The sequence below is a fragment of the Helianthus annuus genome, chromosome 6 (genome assembly GCF_002127325.2).
Source record: "Helianthus annuus cultivar XRQ/B chromosome 6, HanXRQr2.0-SUNRISE, whole genome shotgun sequence".
NCBI classification, from domain to species: Eukaryota; Viridiplantae; Streptophyta; class Magnoliopsida; order Asterales; family Asteraceae; genus Helianthus; species Helianthus annuus.
This window is the reverse complement of record NC_035438.2, coordinates 128,730,231-128,749,574: the sequence shown is the minus strand read 5'-3', so window position 1 is coordinate 128,749,574 and position 19,344 is coordinate 128,730,231. Positions and strand designations below refer to the sequence as shown.

Genomic DNA, 19,344 nt, shown 5'->3' with positions numbered 1-19,344 from the left:
CATGAGTTTAGTGCTCCGTACACTCCGCAGCAGAATGGAGTCGCAGAACGCAAAAATCGGACACTAATCGAGACGGCTAGAACAATGCTCGCAGATTCAAAGTTACCGATAAATTTTTGGGCTGAAGCTGTTTCCGCCGCATGCTATACGCTCAACAGAGTTCTCACTGTCAAGAAATTCAACAAAACGTGCTTTGAGTTGATCAATAACCGCAAACCAAATCTGAAGTATCTTGAACCGTTCGGGTCACCCTGTACTGTTCTAGAGCCTTTTGGAAAGTTTGGTCCGAAGAGTATTGAAGGAATATTCATTGGTTATAACAGTCCATTACGACGTGTCTTCGTTCCCAGCTTGAAGTGGATTATTGAAGCTCCAAATGTTGAATGTCAAGGTTATACAATGCCGCCGCAGAATCCTGGAGATTCATGGCATTATCATTACGACAAGTTGTGGGATTCGTTTGACATGATGGAAGAACAAGAAGAGGAAGAGGATTTCTTTGATGAGTTGGATATTTTTCGTGAATATAAGTCATCACAGGAAAGGTTCCCAGCCGAGTATTCAATGAGACCACGACAAACTTCGAACGACGATGAAGCAGGTCCAAGCAATGCTGGTGAACATGATGATGTCCAACAAGATGAAGTTGTTCAAGATAATCAGACGGTTCAGAATGATAATCAAGAATCTGAGAACATGCCCGTATTTGATCATGGTGATTCAGATTCTGAGGGGGAGCAAATTCAGCTTTCGAGTCAAACAAACCCAGACGGTGAACATGGTGCAAGTCAGAATGTTACTAATTTGGAAGGCGATGTAGATGTTCCAAGCGAAGTAATGCCACGAACTCTTTCATACCATCCAGAAGAGCTGATCATAGGAGAACTACAATCAGGCGTTCGCACGAGACGTCAAATTGACCAAGGGCTTACATGTTTTTATTCTACAGTTGCACCTTTACAAACTGAATTTTCATTGAGTTGTTTTATTTCGCAGATCGAACCGCGAACTTACAAAGAGGCGCTTACTGAAGATTCTTGGGTCAATGTGATGCAAGAAGAATTGAGTCAGTTTGAAAAGTTAGGAGTGTGGAAGCTAGTAGATTTATCAGATGGTCACAGGAAGATCAACACAAAAGGGTATTTAAGTGTAAGAGAGATGATCGAGGAGTAGTTGTGCGAAACAAGGCTCGACTCGTTGTTCAGGGCATTAGTCAACAGGAGGGGATTGATTTTACTGAAGTCTATGCTCCTGTAGCTCGACTAGAAGCAATCATAATTTTCCTGGCATTTGCATCTTGGAAAAACTTCAAAGTATATCAGTTAGATGTAAAATCGGCGTTTCTTTATGGGAAGGTTAAAGAGGAGTTTATGTCGGACAGCCGCCGGGCTTCACCGATCCAATCCACAAAAACAAGGTTTATTTGCTGGACAAAGCGCTGTATGGTTTACACCAGGCCCCGAGAGCTTGGTACGAAACTTTGTCTCAACACCTACTAGCCAATAGTTTCATTCGAGGGAAAGTGGATGCCACTCTCTTCACTAAAGAGGTCGACGGACATCTTCTGATAGTACAGATTTATATGGACGACATAATATTTGGGTCAACAAATGAGAATCTATGCAAAGATTTTGAATCAGTGATGAAGAAAAAGTTCAAAATGTCATCAATGGGGGAGATGAAATTCTTTTTGGGACTTCAAGTTGAACAACTACCTGAGGGAATTTTTATTCACCAGACGAAGTACGTTCATGATATTCTAGAGAAATTTGGGATGTCAAGTTCTACTCCAGCTGCTACCCTTTTAGCAACAAATCATGGGATTCACCCAGATCTCACCGGAGACAGGGCTGATGAGACGTTTTATCGTTCCATGATAGGTTCATTGATGTACTTAACTGCTTCATGTCCTGATATCATTTACCCAATGTGCCTCGCAGCAAGATATCAATCTAACCCGAGAGCTTCGCACATGATAATTGTGAAGAGGATATTACGCTACCTGAAAGGAACTCCAACATTGGGGTTGTGGTATCCTAGAAAAGGCGACTTTACGCTCGAAGGGTATTCCGATTCGGATTTCGGATGCTGCAAAGTCAATTAAATCAACCACTGCAGGATGCCACTTCTTTGGACCTCGCTTGTTACCTGGCAGTGTAAGAAACAAAAGTCTGTGGCGCTATCCACATGTGAAGCGGAGTACGTTTCTGCTAGCAGTTGCTGCCCTCAGATCCTGTGGATACAACAACAGATGCGCGACTACGGTTTGCAGCTTCTTAACACACCTCTTTTTGTTGATAATGAGGCCGCAATAAATATAACAAAAAATCCAGTACATCACGCTAAAACTAAACATATAGAAATTCGACATCACTTCATCCGAGATTGCTTCGGGAAGAAATTGATTCGAATTGAGAAAATCCACACTGACGAACAGAAAGCTGATTTACATACCAAAGCTTTTGACAAAACACGTTTTAAATATCTTTTAAAACTGAATGGTATGATGCTTCTTTTTGTGTCGGATGGCATTATTGGCGTTGATGAAGGTACTGTTGTAGATGAAGATGAGAAACAATCTGCAATGGTTTGTCGATTTTTCGTATTTAGGGGGAGTAAATATATTTTTTTCAGAAAATACAAAAACAGTAAAAAATTCAAAAATACAAAAACATGAGAAAATATAAAATCCAAAAACAAATATAAAATCTGAAAAAGAGCTTGTGTGAAAAAGGGAAAATGATAGTACATCAGTTTGACAGTTACGGTACGCTAAAGATTTGTAAAGATTAAAGCGTTAAATAGTCTCACTAATGATGTGTCGATAGATTTTTACACATTTAGTAGATTTGTTCGGGATATAAACCTAAAATTTCAAACTTGCGTAATTTGTGGGGAACACTACTTGGATATATAGGTAACCCCTGAAATCTCGTTTGAAAGGTCCCTCTTTCTGAAATATTAGGTCTTTATACTCAGTGATATCTGGGGTATTATTCCGGGACTTCTGCTGAATGGAAGTTCTGACCTAGTCCCCGAATAATGCTTTTCGCATTGCTTGAAACACAGCATCACCCTCAGCAAATTGATTAAACAATAAAATTGATAATCATTGTTGTTGAAACAAAAGATCCTCTAAAGGGGACACACCGAAAAGACGAAGCCGTCATCTCTCTGCGTATACGGAAGTATCGACCTGAGCTCTCACGGCCCTCGCATCTAACCCCTTACAGATATCATCTGTGGTATACTCACCTGTAAGACTGAATATTGGGATCTGGATACGGGAGTATATTCAAGAGGTGGGACACATGAATGAGTTAAGTTCCTAAAACACCTAAATCGTATCCTGAATAAATTGAAATTTGTGTGAAAATTTAAAGTGGATCGGTATATCGACAATCTATGTGAATTGTTTAATTCTGAGTATGAAATTGAAGCTTAACGGTACTTGTAACTTGTCTGATAGTTGATATGATTCCCTGACACGCTCACCAAAAACCTGTTTGTAAATAGTTTACTTTCTTTACATTCTGCAATTTAATTTTCTGTATTTCATTTCCTAGTTTAGAAACTTTATTAAAATCCAAAAATATTTTCTTTTCTGCTTTATTTTTCGACAAACCAAAGTGGAGAGTTGATCGTTGGATTTTTTAAAGATTGAAGCAGATGCAGGAAAAGTACGGGACTAGAGAATGAGGAGAGCTTATCTTGATGAAGATTGGGTTGTTGAAAAGTCAAAAACAAGTTCATTAACTTGATACTTGTTATTTTCAGAAAATGTTTGAAAATTGTTGGTGCATTACATCTGCTGATTACGTCTTGTATCGAGTCATAGTCTTAGGATGTTAGATCTGGGCACGAAATACGAGAAATTGTGAGATTGTATAGTATTAGGCTTGTTGGATCGCTCATATGACCCATTATAGTTTAGGACCGCTCGAATGTAAAGGGGCTGGTTCGCTCGAACGGCAAGTATGCTGGACCGCTTGAGTGACACATGTCTGGATCGCTTATTGGGCCTGTCCAATAAGCGATCCCAGTGGCCTATATATAGCCTATGAGCGATCTCATTTGTAACCTTTGCTGAATCTCGTACCGAAGTGCTGCCGGATCGAGAACTGATTGTAATCGCTGTCAAATCAATACAGAAAGAATTTAAAGTGAATCGCAAGCTATTCCTACGTTGATTACTTGTTTTCCGCACCTGTAATTGACGAAAACGCCTCTGATCGACTCATTCGGGTCGCGATACGATCCTACAATTGGTATCAGAGCTTCAGGTGGAGGAGTTCTGCAGAGAATAGCTGAAAATCATCAAAATTTCTGTCTTCTTCACCTTCTTTTTCTGTTTCAGACACTTCCAACGGTCGAAAATTGCTGAAAGTCTCAGGGATTATGCACGATAGTATAGAGACAAACCCTTGAAGTTTGGAGCCAAAATTCGAAGGAAAAACAGGTCCGATTGGTAGTTCGCTTTTTCGGACAATTGTGGTCCGCTTATTTGACCATAGGTGAACCGCTCGTACAACATTTTTTTTGGCCCGCTTATTCGGTCAGGTGACCTGGTCCGCTCCAAATTAACTCAGTTGGTTCGCTCTTATGAACATTTTTGATCCGCTCGTTCGAACAGTGATTGGAACCGCTTGAACAGACAAGTGACTGGAACCGCTCGAACGAACTTTGTTTGGAACCGCTTATACGGTTGGTTTGGACCGCTTATTTGGACCCATCCGGTCCGCTTATCTGATTCTGTTGGACCGCTCTTTTGTCAATTTGAACATTTAGTCCGCTTTTGTGTACAGTTGACATCCCCAGTTCGCTTTTAAGGCTGATTGTTGAGTTTTTTAAAAAAAAAAATTTGAAAATGGACGAAGATTTTTATTATGCATTTGCTACTCCAAGTACCCCAATCACCGCTATTCAAACCACAATGTTAGAAAACGAAACAGGGACGATGCAAAAACCTCTCAAACTAATGAACATCGAAGAATATAAGGGTTGGGAAGGTCGATTTGAAAATTGGGTGCAAGCGAATTTTCTTGATGCTTGGGAATGTGTCGAGACAAAATATGTTAGACCATTGAATGATGATGAAGAACCCGTTCCGATCAAAGATCTTACTGCTGATGCTCGGAAAAAGTATAAAGATGAGAAAATGATGCTTAGTCTTTTACAACAGGCAGTGAAGGAAGATATCATGGTTCTTCTACAGCATAATGGAACTTCTTATTCAATCTGGAAAGCATTACGTTCAAAGTTTAGAGGAAGTGAGGAGATGGTCAAGAGCAAGAAATCGCTTCTAAAGAAAGAGTTCGATTTATTTCGAGGATTGAAAAATGAGAGTACGAGAGAAATTATTGAACGATATTGTAATCTGCTTGCAAATATGAAAAGATTGAGTATTGAGAAGAGTAATGAGGAGTTAATTGAAAAACTTGCTGATGCGTTGCCATATGAGAGTTGGGGCACCTACTTGATGATGCTCAGAAACAAGAAAGGTTTTAGCAATCTGACGCTCAGTAAGTTCATCGAAAAGATCGAAGCTCAAGAGATGGAACAACGGAAAGTGATTAGAATGAAAGATTTCGATGGTGAACAAGACATCGGGTTATATTATAAAGCTGGGGTAAATGAGAAATCATCAAATTTATCTCCAAAGATTGTGACTGGTATGAGTGCCAAAAGTTTATCTGAAAGTCCATCATCTGGATCAAGCAGCAAAACCAATTTTACTTCATTTTCATCATTTGATCCAAACATTTCAGCAACTAAGAATGGGAGAAAATTACAGTGCAACATTGTATTGAATCTTGAAAATGATCAAGATTATTCTGAGGAAGTTTCCAAAAACCAAATGTCTAAGGTGACGCGCTTCAAGTGCAAGCAGAAAGGTCACTTTAAGCATGAATGACGAAATGCGTATGCTGATGAATCTGAGAACCCGTTCAGAGAAGATTACTACAAGAAGGCGATTTATCATCAGAATAAATCAGAACCACCGAGAATGAAGCAGCTTGAGGATAACAAAGAGAAATCTAGAGCTCTTGCAGTAATTCACGACGATGAAGGTTACGACTGGAGCGAGTTGTTACCTGAGGAGGATGCGGTTGGATATGCATTCATGGCAAAATCTGAACCTGTTCCTTGGAAAGACAACAGAACTGAAGAACAAAAGTATGGTCACAGAAAGTTGTTAGCTACGAACAAAATGATCAGAATAGCTGGTATCTTTTCTGAGGCAAAAGAGCAAGGAGATGGGATCCAGACAGGGAATGTTATCTTGACCCCCAGGGAAACATTGCTATTGACCATAACACTCTTGATTTGGAAACCATAATCAAAGAAATAAAAGAAGAAGATGATTACTGGCAAAGAAAATGGTGGGGAAGCGGAGAAGAGAAAGAGAAAGAGGAGAAGGAGAAAGAAGAGAAAGAGAAATCAAAGAAGATTGACAACGGAATCATTGACACGACACAGGAGTTGAATGCTGAAAACATGGGAAAGATGGCTGACAAGGTGTTGGCTGCTAAGGCACTTGAGGTAGATTCTAAATCCGTCTCTGAGTCTAAAAGCCAGGTTAGTTCAAACGCGTCAACGACTGAGTCAGGTAAGAAAGTCAATGGTGATGTTGACTGCAAATATTGCATCAAGGAATGCAAAGTTTGTAGCACAGTCACTTATCTCAACGGTAAGAAGGTTGAAGATCTGATTGCTAGAGTCAGAAGTGTTGAGGATCAAATTCTTGATCGTGATAAAATAGTGAAAGCTTCAACTGAACGGTTAAAAGAATTAACTAACAAAATTGAAAATGATAAAATTGACCATGAAAAGGTTAGGAAAGAAAATGAAAGGTTAGTTCTTGAAAATCGTCAGATCACTGAAAAATTTGAGAAGCTTAAAAGCACAATGAAAGATAATGATGATAGAAATGGTAAAACATATAAAGAAAATGTTCATCTGTCGACAGTGCTTAGGTTAAAAGAAGAATTGATCAATCAACAACTGGATGAAATCACAAAGTTAAAGCTTAAATTTCAAGAAGCTGAAATTGAAAATGAGCGAATCCAGTTGAAGCTAAAAAGTTACAACTCCGCAAGCTTTGTTTTGCAACATATTATTCCAAAACCCATAGGTAAAAACAAAGTTGGCGAAGATGTCTTTTCGGATGGAACCGGGGTGGGTTTTCATCAAGTTCCACCACCAGTTCTAGACAATTATTCGAAAAAGCAATCTGGGTTGGTTGATCTTGAAGAAGAAAATGAAGTGAAACTTCCGGATTCAATTGATGTTACTTTTTCTTCTTCATCGTCTGATGATAGTGTTCAGACATAGATTGTTAAAAGCACAGCTGAAAGTGTTTTGATGTCTGAAAATGATTCAATTGAAGATGATGGATGTTTCTTGGACAAATACATTCTGAAACAAAAGTCCAAAAACAACTTAAATGATAAACCTACTCTTGTCATGTACAAGATGTCGGGATCTGATAAGTTGTATTCGGATTCTGAGTTTCCTCTGGAGAATGTAAATGTTTCAAAATTGACAAATGTGTTCAAAATGGTTGAAATCGATTTGGCTGAAGTGAAAAGTTTAAAACAAAAAAAAAGGCAAATGAATTTTGAGAAAGATAAAGCTTATTACAAGAAACTTGTTGTTCCACCACGTTTTTATAACAACAATCGAAACAATTGGTCGGATGGTTATCAGGGTGGTAAGAGTTATCAAAAGAGAAATGTTCAAAACAAGAAGTTTGTTGAAAAGAGAGTGTTTGTGAACAGTTCAAGTTCACTTTCTGATGAAGAGAAAAAGATTTTTTCAAAATCAAATGAAGAGTTTTTTGAGAATAAAGCTTCACAGCCTCAGTCTGAAGGCACAAGTCGAGTAGCTGACACTCGAACATGCTTCAGATGTAATCAAGTTGGACATATTGCACGAAAGTGTACCAACTTGAAGCCTAAGACTGAAGTTGTGAAGATTCAGAAAAAGAAAGTTGATGAGAAAGGAAAAGCTCCAGTGTTTGTTGAGAAAAAGGTTTTGAAAAATGAAAACATCAAAGTAAAAAATGAACCTGTTAAAAATATGTTAACTAAAAGTGACAAGTTTTACAAATGGGTTGCATCATCTCAACAAATTTGGAAGCCTAAAACAGAGAAACAAATTTCAACTTCACAAGTGAAAAAGGTGGTGAATTCCGTTCCAATCGTGGATGATACAAATTTTCCACCACTTCAAGCTAAAAATTTTAAGAAACAAAATGGGAAAATTGAAGGCAACAAGGTAACACCCAAGGCTGGTCAGGCTTGGGTGGATATATTCTTCGTTGAATGAAAACCTGACTTGCCGGAGCTTCCTTGATCGCGAAGCATGAATCAGTATCTTTATTAAAATGTGTTTTAAATCAATTTATGATATGTGCAGGAATTTCCGAGATTAGTTTCACGATGGATTATGGATAGTGGAGCTTCTCGACATATGACAGGGAAGACTGCATTGTTGTATGATGTTAGGAATTTCAATGGAGGATATGTTGGTTTCACGGGTAATCAAGGTGGTAGGATTATTGGTGAAGGAACGTTATCCAATGGGATTGTGACGTTTGAAAGAGTTAACTACATTGCTGAGCTGGAGAACAATCTGCTGAGTATCTCGCAGATTTGTGACAGGATGTATACCACTCACTTCACTGACAAAGAATGTTTGATATTGAAGCCAGGATTTGTTATCCCTGAAGAATGGATTATCATGAGGGCACCAAGAGTCAATGATCTGTACGTGTTGGACATGAGCGTAGCTACTACAACCACGGGTCAGGCTCATTGTTTTGTGTCCTGAGCAACGGAGAAAGAATCAAGATTGTGGCACCGGAAAATGGGGCATATTCACTTACGAAAAATGAATCACTTGGTGCACAATGATTTGGTTACTGGAGTTCATGTAAAAGGTTTTCATCTGGAAGGGGAGTGCATTAGCTGCATCAAAGGCAAGCAGAAGAAAAAGTCACACCCTTCAAAGCAAGTCAATTCAGTATCAAGACCTCTGAAGAGACTTCACATGGATTTGTTTGGTCCTGTGAATGTCAAAAGAATTACAAGAGATGTTTACTGTCTTGTGGTTATTGATGATTATTCCAGATTTTCATGGGTTTCATTCTTGAAGTCGAAAGAGGAAACGTTTGACAGTTTGATGGCGTTGTTCAAAAAGATTGAAAATCTGTACCAAAGGCGTATCAAAAGAATCAGAAGTGATAATGGTACTGAGTTCAAGAACAACAAGATGGAAGAATTTTGTAATGAAAGAGGTATATTGCATGAGTTTAGTGCTCCGTACACTCCGCAGCAGAATGGAGTCGCAGAACGCAAAAATCAGACACTAATCGAGACGGCTAGAACAATGCTCGCAGATTCAAAGTTACCGATAAATTTTTGGGCTGAAGCTGTTTCCGCCGCATGCTATACGCTCAACAGAGTTCTCACTGTCAAGAAATTCAACAAAACGTGCTTTGAGTTGATCAATAACCGCAAACCAAATCTGAAGTATCTTGAACCGTTCGGGTCACCCTGTACTGTTCTAGAGCCTTTTGGAAAGTTTGGTCCGAAGAGTATTGAAGGAATATTCATTGGTTATAACAGTCCATTACGACGTGTCTTCGTTCCCAGCTTGAAGTGGATTATTGAAGCTCCAAATGTTGAATGTCAAGGTTATACAATGCCGCCGCAGAATCCTGGAGATTCATGGCATTATCATTACGACAAGTTGTGGGATTCGTTTGACATGATGGAAGAACAAGAAGAGGAAGAGGATTTCTTTGATGAGTTGGATATTTTTCGTGAATATAAGTCATCACAGGAAAGGTTCCCAGCCGAGTATTCAATGAGACCACGACAAACTTCGAACGACGATGAAGCAGGTCCAAGCAATGCTGGTGAACATGATGATGTCCAACAAGATGAAGTTGTTCAAGATAATCAGACGGTTCAGAATGATAATCAAGAATCCGAGAACATGCCCGTATTTGATCATGGTGATTCAGATTCTGAGGGGGAGCAAATTCAGCTTTCGAGTCAAACAAACCCAGACGGTGAACATGGTGCAAGTCAGAATGTTACTAATTTGGAAGGCGATGTAGATGTTCCAAGCGAAGTAATGCCACGAACTCTTTCATACCATCCAGAAGAGCTGATCATAGGAGAACTACAATCAGGCGTTCGCACGAGACGTCAAATTGACCAAGGGCTTACATGTTTTTATTCTACAGTAGCACCTTTACAAACTGAATTTTCATTGAGTTGTTTTATTTCGCAGATCGAACCGCGAACTTACAAAGAGGCGCTTACTGAAGATTCTTGGGTCAATGTGATGCAAGAAGAATTGAGTCAGTTTGAAAAGTTAGGAGTGTGGAAGCTAGTAGATTTATCAGATGGTCACAGGAAGATCAACACAAAAGGGTATTTAAGTGTAAGAGAGATGATCGAGGAGTAGTTGTGCGAAACAAGGCTCGACTCGTTGTTCAGGGCATTAGTCAACAGGAGGGGATTGATTTTACTGAAGTCTATGCTCCTGTAGCTCGACTAGAAGCAATCATAATTTTCCTGGCATTTGCATCTTGGAAAAACTTCAAAGTATATCAGTTAGATGTAAAATCGGCGTTTCTTTATGGGAAGGTTAAAGAGGAGTTTATGTCGGACAGCCGCCGGGCTTCACCGATCCAATCCACAAAAACAAGGTTTATTTGCTGGACAAAGCGCTGTATGGTTTACACCAGGCCCCGAGAGCTTGGTACGAAACTTTGTCTCAACACCTACTAGCCAATAGTTTCATTCGAGGGAAAGTGGATGCCACTCTCTTCACTAAAGAGGTCGACGGACATCTTCTGATAGTACAGATTTATATGGACGACATAATATTTGGGTCAACAAATGAGAATCTATGCAAAGATTTTGAATCAGTGATGAAGAAAAAGTTTAAAATGTCATCAATAGGGGAGATGAAATTCTTTTTGGGACTTCAAGTTGAACAACTACCTGAGGGAATTTTTATTCACCAGACGAAGTACGTTCATGATATTCTAGAGGAATTTGGGATGTCAAGTTCTACTCCAGCTGCTACCCTTTTAGCAACAAATCATGGGATTCACCCAGATCTCACCGGAGACAGGGCTGATGAGACGTTTTATCGTTCCATGATAGGTTCATTGATGTACTTAACTGCTTCATGTCCTGATATCATTTACCCAATGTGCCTCGCAGCAAGATATCAAGCTAACCCGAGAGCTTCGCACATGATAATTGTGAAGAGGATATTACGCTACCTGAAAGGAACTCCAACATTGGGGTTGTGGTATCCTAGAAAAGGCGACTTTACGCTCGAAGGGTATTCCGATTCGGATTTCGGATGCTGCAAAGTCAATTAAATCAACCACTGCAGGATGCCACTTCTTTGGACCTCGCTTGTTACCTGGCAGTGTAAGAAACAAAAGTCTGTGGCGCTATCCACATGTGAAGCGGAGTACGTTTCTGCTAGCAGTTGCTGCCCTCAGATCCTGTGGATACAACAACAGATGCGCGACTACGGTTTGCAGCTTCTTAACACACCTCTTTTTGTTGATAATGAGGCCGCAATAAATATAACAAAAAATCCAGTACATCACGCTAAAACTAAACATATAGAAATTCGACATCACTTCATCCGAGATTGCTTCGAGAAGAAATTGATTCGAATTGAGAAAATCCACACTGACGAACAGAAAGCTGATTTACATACCAAAGCTTTTGACAAAACACGTTTTAAATATCTTTTAAAACTGAATGGTATGATGCTTCTTTTTGTGTCGGATGGCATTATTGGCGTTGATGAAGGTACTGTTGTAGATGAAGATGAGAAACAATCTGCAATGGTTTGTCGATTTTTCGTATTTAGGGGGAGTAAATATATTTTTTTTCAGAAAATACAAAAACAGTAAAAAATTCAAAAATACAAAAACATGAGAAAATATAAAATCCAAAAACAAATATAAAATCTGAAAAAGAGCTTGTGTGAAAAAGGGAAAATGATAGTACATCAGTTTGACAGTTACGGTACGCTAAAGATTTGTAAAGATTAAAGCGTTAAATAGTCTCACTAATGATGTGTCGATAGATTTTTACACATTTAGTAGATTTGTTCGGGATATAAACCTAAAATTTCAAACTTGCGTAATTTGTGGGGAACACTACTTGGATATATAGGTAACCCCTGAAATCTCGTTTGAAAGGTCCCTCTTTCTGAAATATTAGGTCTTTATACTCAGTGATATCTGGGGTATTATTCCGGGACTTCTGCTGAATGGAAGTTCTGACCTAGTCCCCGAATAATGCTTTTCGCATTGCTTGAAACACAGCATCACCCTCAGCAAATTGATTAAACAATAAAATTGATAATCATTGTTGTTGAAACAAAAGATCCTCTAAAGGGGACACACCGAAAAGACGAAGCCGTCATCTCTCTGCGTATACGGAAGTATCGACCTGAGCTCTCACGGCCCTCGCATCTAACCCCTTACAGATATCATCTGTGGTATACTCACCTGTAAGACTGAATATTGGGATCTGGATACGGGAGTATATTCAAGAGGTGGGACACATGAATGAGTTAAGTTCCTAAAACACCTAAATCGTATCCTGAATAAATTGAAATTTGTGTGAAAATTTAAAGTGGATCGGTATATCGACAATCTACGTGAATTGTTTAATTCTGAGTATGAAATTGAAGCTTAACGGTACTTGTAACTTGTCTGATAGTTGATATGATTCCCTGACACGCTCACCAAAAACCTGTTTGTAAATAGTTTACTTTCTTTACATTCTGCAATTTAAGTTTCTGTATTTCATTTCCTAGTTTAGAAACTTTATTAAAATCCAAAAATATTTTTCTTTTCTGCTTTATTTTTCGACAAACCAAAGTGGAGAGTTGATCGTTGGATTTTTGAAAGATTGAAGCAGATGCAGGAAAAGTACGGGACTAGAGAATGAGGAGAGCTTATCTTGATGAAGATTGGGTTGTTGAAAAGTCAAAAACAAGTTCATTAACTTGATACTTGTTATTTTCAGAAAATGTTTGAAAATTGTTGGTGCATTACATCTGCTGATTACGTCTTGTATCGAGTCATAGTCTTAGGATGTTAGATCTGGGCACGAAATACGAGAAATTGTGAGATTGTATAGTATTAGGCTTGTTGGATCGCTCATATGGCCCATTATAGTTTAGGACCGCTCGAATGTAAAGGGGCTGGTTCGCTCGAACGGCAAGTATGCTGGACCGCTTGAGTGACACATGTCTGGATCGCTTATTGGGCCTGTCCAATAAGCGATCCCAGTGGCCTATATATAGCCTATGAGCGATCTCATTTGTAACCTTTGCTGAATCTCGTACCGAAGTGCTGCCGGATCGAGAACTGATTGTAATCGCTGTCAAATCAATACAGAAAGAATTTAAAGTGAATCGCAAGCTATTCCTACGTTGATTACTTGTTTTCCGCACCTGTAATTGACGAAAACGCCTCTGATCGACTCATTCGGGTCGCGATACGATCCTACAATTGGTATCAGAGCTTCAGGTGGAGGAGTTCTGCAGAGAATAGCTGAAAATCATCAAAATTTCTGTCTTCTTCACCTTCTTTTTCTGTTTCAGACACTTCCAACGGTCGAAAATTGCTGAAAATCTCAGGGATTATGCACGATAGTATAGAGACAAACCCTTGAAGTTTGGAGCCAAAATTCGAAGGAAAAACAGGTCCGATTGGTAGTTCGCTTTTTCGGACAATTGTGGTCCGCTTATTTGACCATAGGTGAACCGCTCGTACAACATTTTTTTTGGCCCGCTTATTCGGTCAGGTGACCTGGTCCGCTCCAAATTAACTCAGTTGGTTCGCTCTTATGAACATTTTTGATCCGCTCGTTCGAACAGTGATTGGAACCGCTTGAACAGACAAGTGATTGGAACCGCTTGAACAGACAAGTGACTGGAACCGCTCGAACGAACTTTGTTTGGAACCGCTTATACGGTTGGTTTGGACCGCTTATTTGGACCCATCCGGTCCGCTTATCTGATTCTGTTGGACCGCTCTTTTGTCAATTTGAACATTTAGTCCGCTTTTGTGTACAGTTGACATCCCCAGTTCGCTTTTAAGGCTGATTGTTGAGTTTTTAAAAAAAAAAAAATTTGAAAATGGACGAAGATTTTTATTATGCATTTGCTACTCCAAGTACCCCAATCACCGCTATTCAAACCACAATGTTAGAAAACGAAACAGGGACGATGCAAAAACCTCTCAAACTAATGAACATCGAAGAATATAAGGGTTGGGAAGGTCGATTTGAAAATTGGGTGCAAGCGAATTATCTTGATGCTTGGGAATGTGTCGAGACAAAATATGTTAGACCATTGAATGATGATGAAGAACCCGTTCCGATCAAAGATCTTACTGCTGATGCTCGGAAAAAGTATAAAGATGAGAAAATGATGCTTAGTCTTTTACAACAGGCAGTGAAGGAAGATATCATGGTTCTTCTACAGCATAATGGAACTTCTTATTCAATCTGGAAAGCATTACGTTCAAAGTTTAGAGGAAGTGAGGAGATGGTCAAGAGCAAGAAATCGCTTCTAAAGAAAGAGTTCGATTTATTTCGAGGATTGAAAAATGAGAGTACGAGAGAAATTATTGAACGATATTGTAATCTGCTTGCAAATATGAAAAGATTGAGTATTGAGAAGAGTAATGAGGAGTTAATTGAAAAACTTGCTGATGCGTTGCCATATGAGAGTTGGGGCACCTACTTGATGATGCTCAGAAACAAGAAAGGTTTTAGCAATCTGACGCTCAGTAAGTTCATCGAAAAGATCGAAGCTCAAGAGATGGAACAACGGAAAGTGATTAGAATGAAAGATTTCGATGGTGAACAAGACATCGGGTTATATTATAAAGCTGGGGTAAATGAGAAATCATCAAATTTATCTCCAAAGATTGTGACTGGTATGAGTGCCAAAAGTTTATCTGAAAGTCCATCATCTGGATCAAGCAGCAAAACCAATTTTACTTCATTTTCAACATTTGATCCAAACATTTCAGCAACTAAGAATGGGAGAAAATTACAGTGCAACATTGTATTGAATCTTGAAAATGATCAAGATTATTCTGAGGAAGTTGCCAAAAACCAAATGTCTTTATTAGGAATGGTTTTGGAATCTTATACTTGTTTTGTTGCAGGTCGTATTGGAAATCCGATGTTAACAAAAGAAGACTACGACCAGATAGATGCTGAAGAGATGGAGCCGATGGACATAAAATGGTGTCTGGCTAGTGTTTTACGGAGAGCTGAGAAATTCAAACAAATCACGGGGAGAGATGATCTTTGTGATGCGAATGTTTCTACTTTGGGTTTTGACAAATCTAAAGTCACTTGTTTTCAATGCAGGGAAAAAGGACACTTCAAGAGGGAGTGTACAAACCGAGAAGCAAGTGGAGCTCAAAATCCGTTCAACAACAACAACGATTACTATCGCAAAGCCATCTATCACCAAGTTGGTCAATCATCTCAACAACAAAAACATCAAGCTCAGACTGCACATGGAAGAGATGTAGTTGAAGATACTGGAAAGAGAGCTTGTGTAAGCAGTTATGATTGTGGAAAAAGAAAAGATGGTAGTGCTTTGATAATTGATCAAGATGATGAGAGGTTACCAGAGGGTTTTAGCTGGGCAAATTTTACTTGGGATGATTACATTCCTGATCAAACCACAGCTTACACTGCATTTACAGCAAAGATTGTAGATGATAGTGATGATGATACAGAGTATTGGGCGAGAAAATACAGAGAAGATATGAAGCTACTTGCTGAGAGTGACAGTGAAGATGAAAGAGCAAAGAAGAAAAAGAAAAAGATCAAAACACCGGTGAGTAGTGATGATGAAGAAGTGCCGGTGGTGAGAAAGCAAAAGATGACAGAAGTGCCTAAGTTTAAAGTTGAAGAACAAGTTGATGCAAAAGAAGTTTCTGTAAAATGTGAAAACTGTGAGATTGTGAAAAAGCAGAACAGCACGTTGATTTACAACTTAAACAGTCTGAAGAGTCTTATGATGTGCTGAACAAAACAATGAATCAGTACAATCAAACTAGTGAAGAACAAGCAGTTGCTATGAAGACTCTTCAGGGAGCTTTTATGACAAAACAGAAAGTTGTAAATAATTATATTGAGAAAGTTGTAAATAACATATTAGCATGCATGTATTAAATTGAAATGATATAACGTACAAATGTAAAACACATGAAAATTGAGTTAACATAAAAAGAGATTTATCATAAAAATATGGATTGTCACGGAACGTAACATAAGACTATTCCAAAGTGAATCGAAATCCTTTTCGAATTAAGGAGACGTGCTTTGGCCTAATAGACAAATACTCTCATCGAGGAGCGACTAACGATATTTGTCCTTCCAGTTACTACACGTCCTTAATCGATTGGGAAAATCGAAACTTTGGCGAGATCAAAAATCGAGGAATGGGACTAGTTAAACAAGATGCGAGTTTCACCTCTAACTTGATAACATCGTACCCTAACGTGGTTGGTACTTATCAAAAGATAAGGGTCCACTAGAGTATGAAGTGGAAATTCCCTCCAAGATTTGGACATCACTCCTAACTTGAGGGTAGATTTCGTGCAAAAATCAAAGTATAGCTGAGTGAAAGTCATCACCAAATGTGGGAATCACCCCTATTTTGATGAATCGTTTCGATTGTGTTACATGAGTGTCTTCAAAGCCTCCAAGTGTATTGTGTTAGTCTTAGGAAAGACATGTATATTAAGAGTCCAAGAAAGTAGAGGGAAGCAAAGAGGATAGAAAGGAAGTTGTTTTAAGCAACACATAGTGAATAAGCTCTTAAACTATAGACTAGGCAAGGCATTCCTAATTCCCTATAGTTACGGCTCTGATACCAATCTGGTATCAGAGTACTCCTACTATAGGCTAGGCAAAAGTAAGGCAATCCTACCCAATTCCCTATAGTTATGGCTCTGATACCAATCTGTCACACCCCAACCGATGGCGGAAACATCGGGATGAGACGTACAAACTGTTCAAAGACATCATAACACTAAATGTGACAATATAATTAAATTTCATTTATTAAAATTGCAAAGTTTCATACATTGTCATAAAAAGGAAATAACAACATCAAACATAATTTATTTCAAAAGTGGGTTTCTAGGCCATCCTATTCATTTCTTCAAACTTTGACTTCCTCATCCTGCAGTATGCATTTAAAATAAAGTCAACAAAACATGTTGGCGAGTATACAAGTTTGAATATAGTATAATATGTTTGAAATAGATTAACATGCTCAAATCCACGTGACTACATGATTTCATATTAACAGTTATACTCGTAACGATGAAATTTATGTGTTCAAACCAAAGATTAACGCAATTAACATAGCCTAACCCTAGAAGGGTGGTAACATGAGTAACATAGAATAAACCTAACAATACCCATAATATTATGGGATGGGCGTTACAACCTACAGCGCTGCCATTGTTAGGGGAGACTTGTAAAGTTAATGAACACACAGTCATAAATGTTTAACAGTAGCATAACATGATTAACATGAGTCAAATAGATTCACATGAAATGTGGATTGATAGTGCAAAAATGTTTAACATAGTGTGTTTTGATATAGAAATGCATACTACACCCAAAAGTGTAAAATAGAAAATGGGTCATGTATACTCACCTTGATTGCGTTGCGTTTCTTGTAAATACGCACGAGTAAAGATTGGAGAATCCAAAAGAACGAACATAATGGTTATCCTAGAGATTTAAGATAACACATAACGATCTAGTTATTATAAGTTAAATTGTTGTCTTAATATTCATGGTGTACCATTTAATTACCCCTTTACTTATAAAAAGGAAATTAATTATAACTTCGTTAATATTATTATTGACTTTTAATTTATATATAAAAAAATAAAGGAACCGTTAAAACAATTTATGGTTATAAACAGAATTTTAGTTGATAATTTATTTATGGTATTAATTAATCAATTAAATAAACATGTTATAAAAAGAATTAGAAATTCTTATTTTATAATAACTCTAAATCTTAGTTTAACTTCAACAAGAAAAGGAAGTATCAACAAAAGAAACAGGAATTTATTAACAATATTCATAGAAAACAAAGAAAATGATTAGAACAAAATGCATCAACAGAAGGTTAAACAAAACCAACTGGACGACCACACTTGTTTGAAAGAGTTCGTATGTTTAATTCGATTAGAAGCAGAATTCGATTGTCATCTTCTTTATTATAATAAAAAGAAAAAAAACCATTCGACTAAGATGCAAGTTATCATGCTTGCTGTTTTATTTGAATGTTTATGATATCAAAATGGCACTACTTTAACAGTGAACTCAAATGAGGAAACAAAGAAATAAGAAGGGTATACCGAATACGTGATGAAACGAACGTCGACGTGGCAACGAATTCGTCTCCGATCCCCTGCAAGGCCGTGGTTCTCTCCGGTCGTCTTCTCGGTCTCCGGCGAGGTGTTAGGTTATCGAAACGTGTTGCGAGTGTGTATGAGGGTGTCGAGAGTGGTGAGGGTGTCGGTATTTATATATATTAAATTCGGAATGGTTGGGTTTGGCCGGAGTCGCGACGATGCCGATCAGATCCACTTTTTTTTCGGTGACTTCGAAAGAATGGTGGATGCCTCTGCGGATTCCGGCGTCGTTCCGGTGGGCGGGCGTGCAGGAAGCCGATGGCAGAATGGGAGGGTGTTGGATATCGAAAAGGGATGAGAGGGTGTGCTTAGTTGACATTATATACAAGTCCGACGGTTACACTTTTGTTTGAACTTGTTTCCATTGCCAAAAGATTAATTCTAAATCATCAGATCGACCAAAACGCCAAACCGATTGACGAGTTACATTCTATAATATTGAAAACGTAATTACTTTGCTTCTTTTATGATATTAAAGTCTTTTTTTTTTTTTTGTTTGTCGGTTACAGAATTTCGAAAACGTCAACGGCCATTTCTTTCTGCACCTTCAAAGTATCATTGGAATTAATTTCACATTTTCAGTTTAGTCCCTTGAAGTTTTGCCAAAAGATAGTTTAGACCTTGTGGTTTGGATTTGTTTTAAAAAAACACCTAACTCTTATAACAATGTATATCTTTTATATTCTATAAACTTATAACTATAGTTTTAATAATACAAGCTTTTATTTCTTTAGTATAATACTCTACATATTTTTATTACAAAATATATCAATAAATAATACTATAGGATATTGGTGTGATAAAAA

General features: G+C 38.2%; 1 long non-coding RNA gene across 2 annotated transcripts in view; it reads right to left on the bottom strand.

The window, feature by feature from the left end:
• Positions 1-18,987, bottom strand: part of LOC118479464 — a 35,900-nt gene extending 16,913 nt beyond the window's left edge. Inside the window, exons 1-3 of one of the 2 annotated variants that reach the window (XR_004859626.1) lie at positions 18,482-18,987; positions 17,767-17,843; positions 17,232-17,283 (exon numbers count right to left, since the gene is read on the bottom strand). This is a non-coding gene — a long non-coding RNA (uncharacterized LOC118479464). Of the gene's footprint in view, positions 1-17,231; positions 17,284-17,766; positions 17,844-18,481 lie in introns of those variants that run through there. The other variant, XR_004859625.1, reaches the window with a different exon arrangement.
• Between the last annotated feature and the right edge of the window lie 357 nt (positions 18,988-19,344).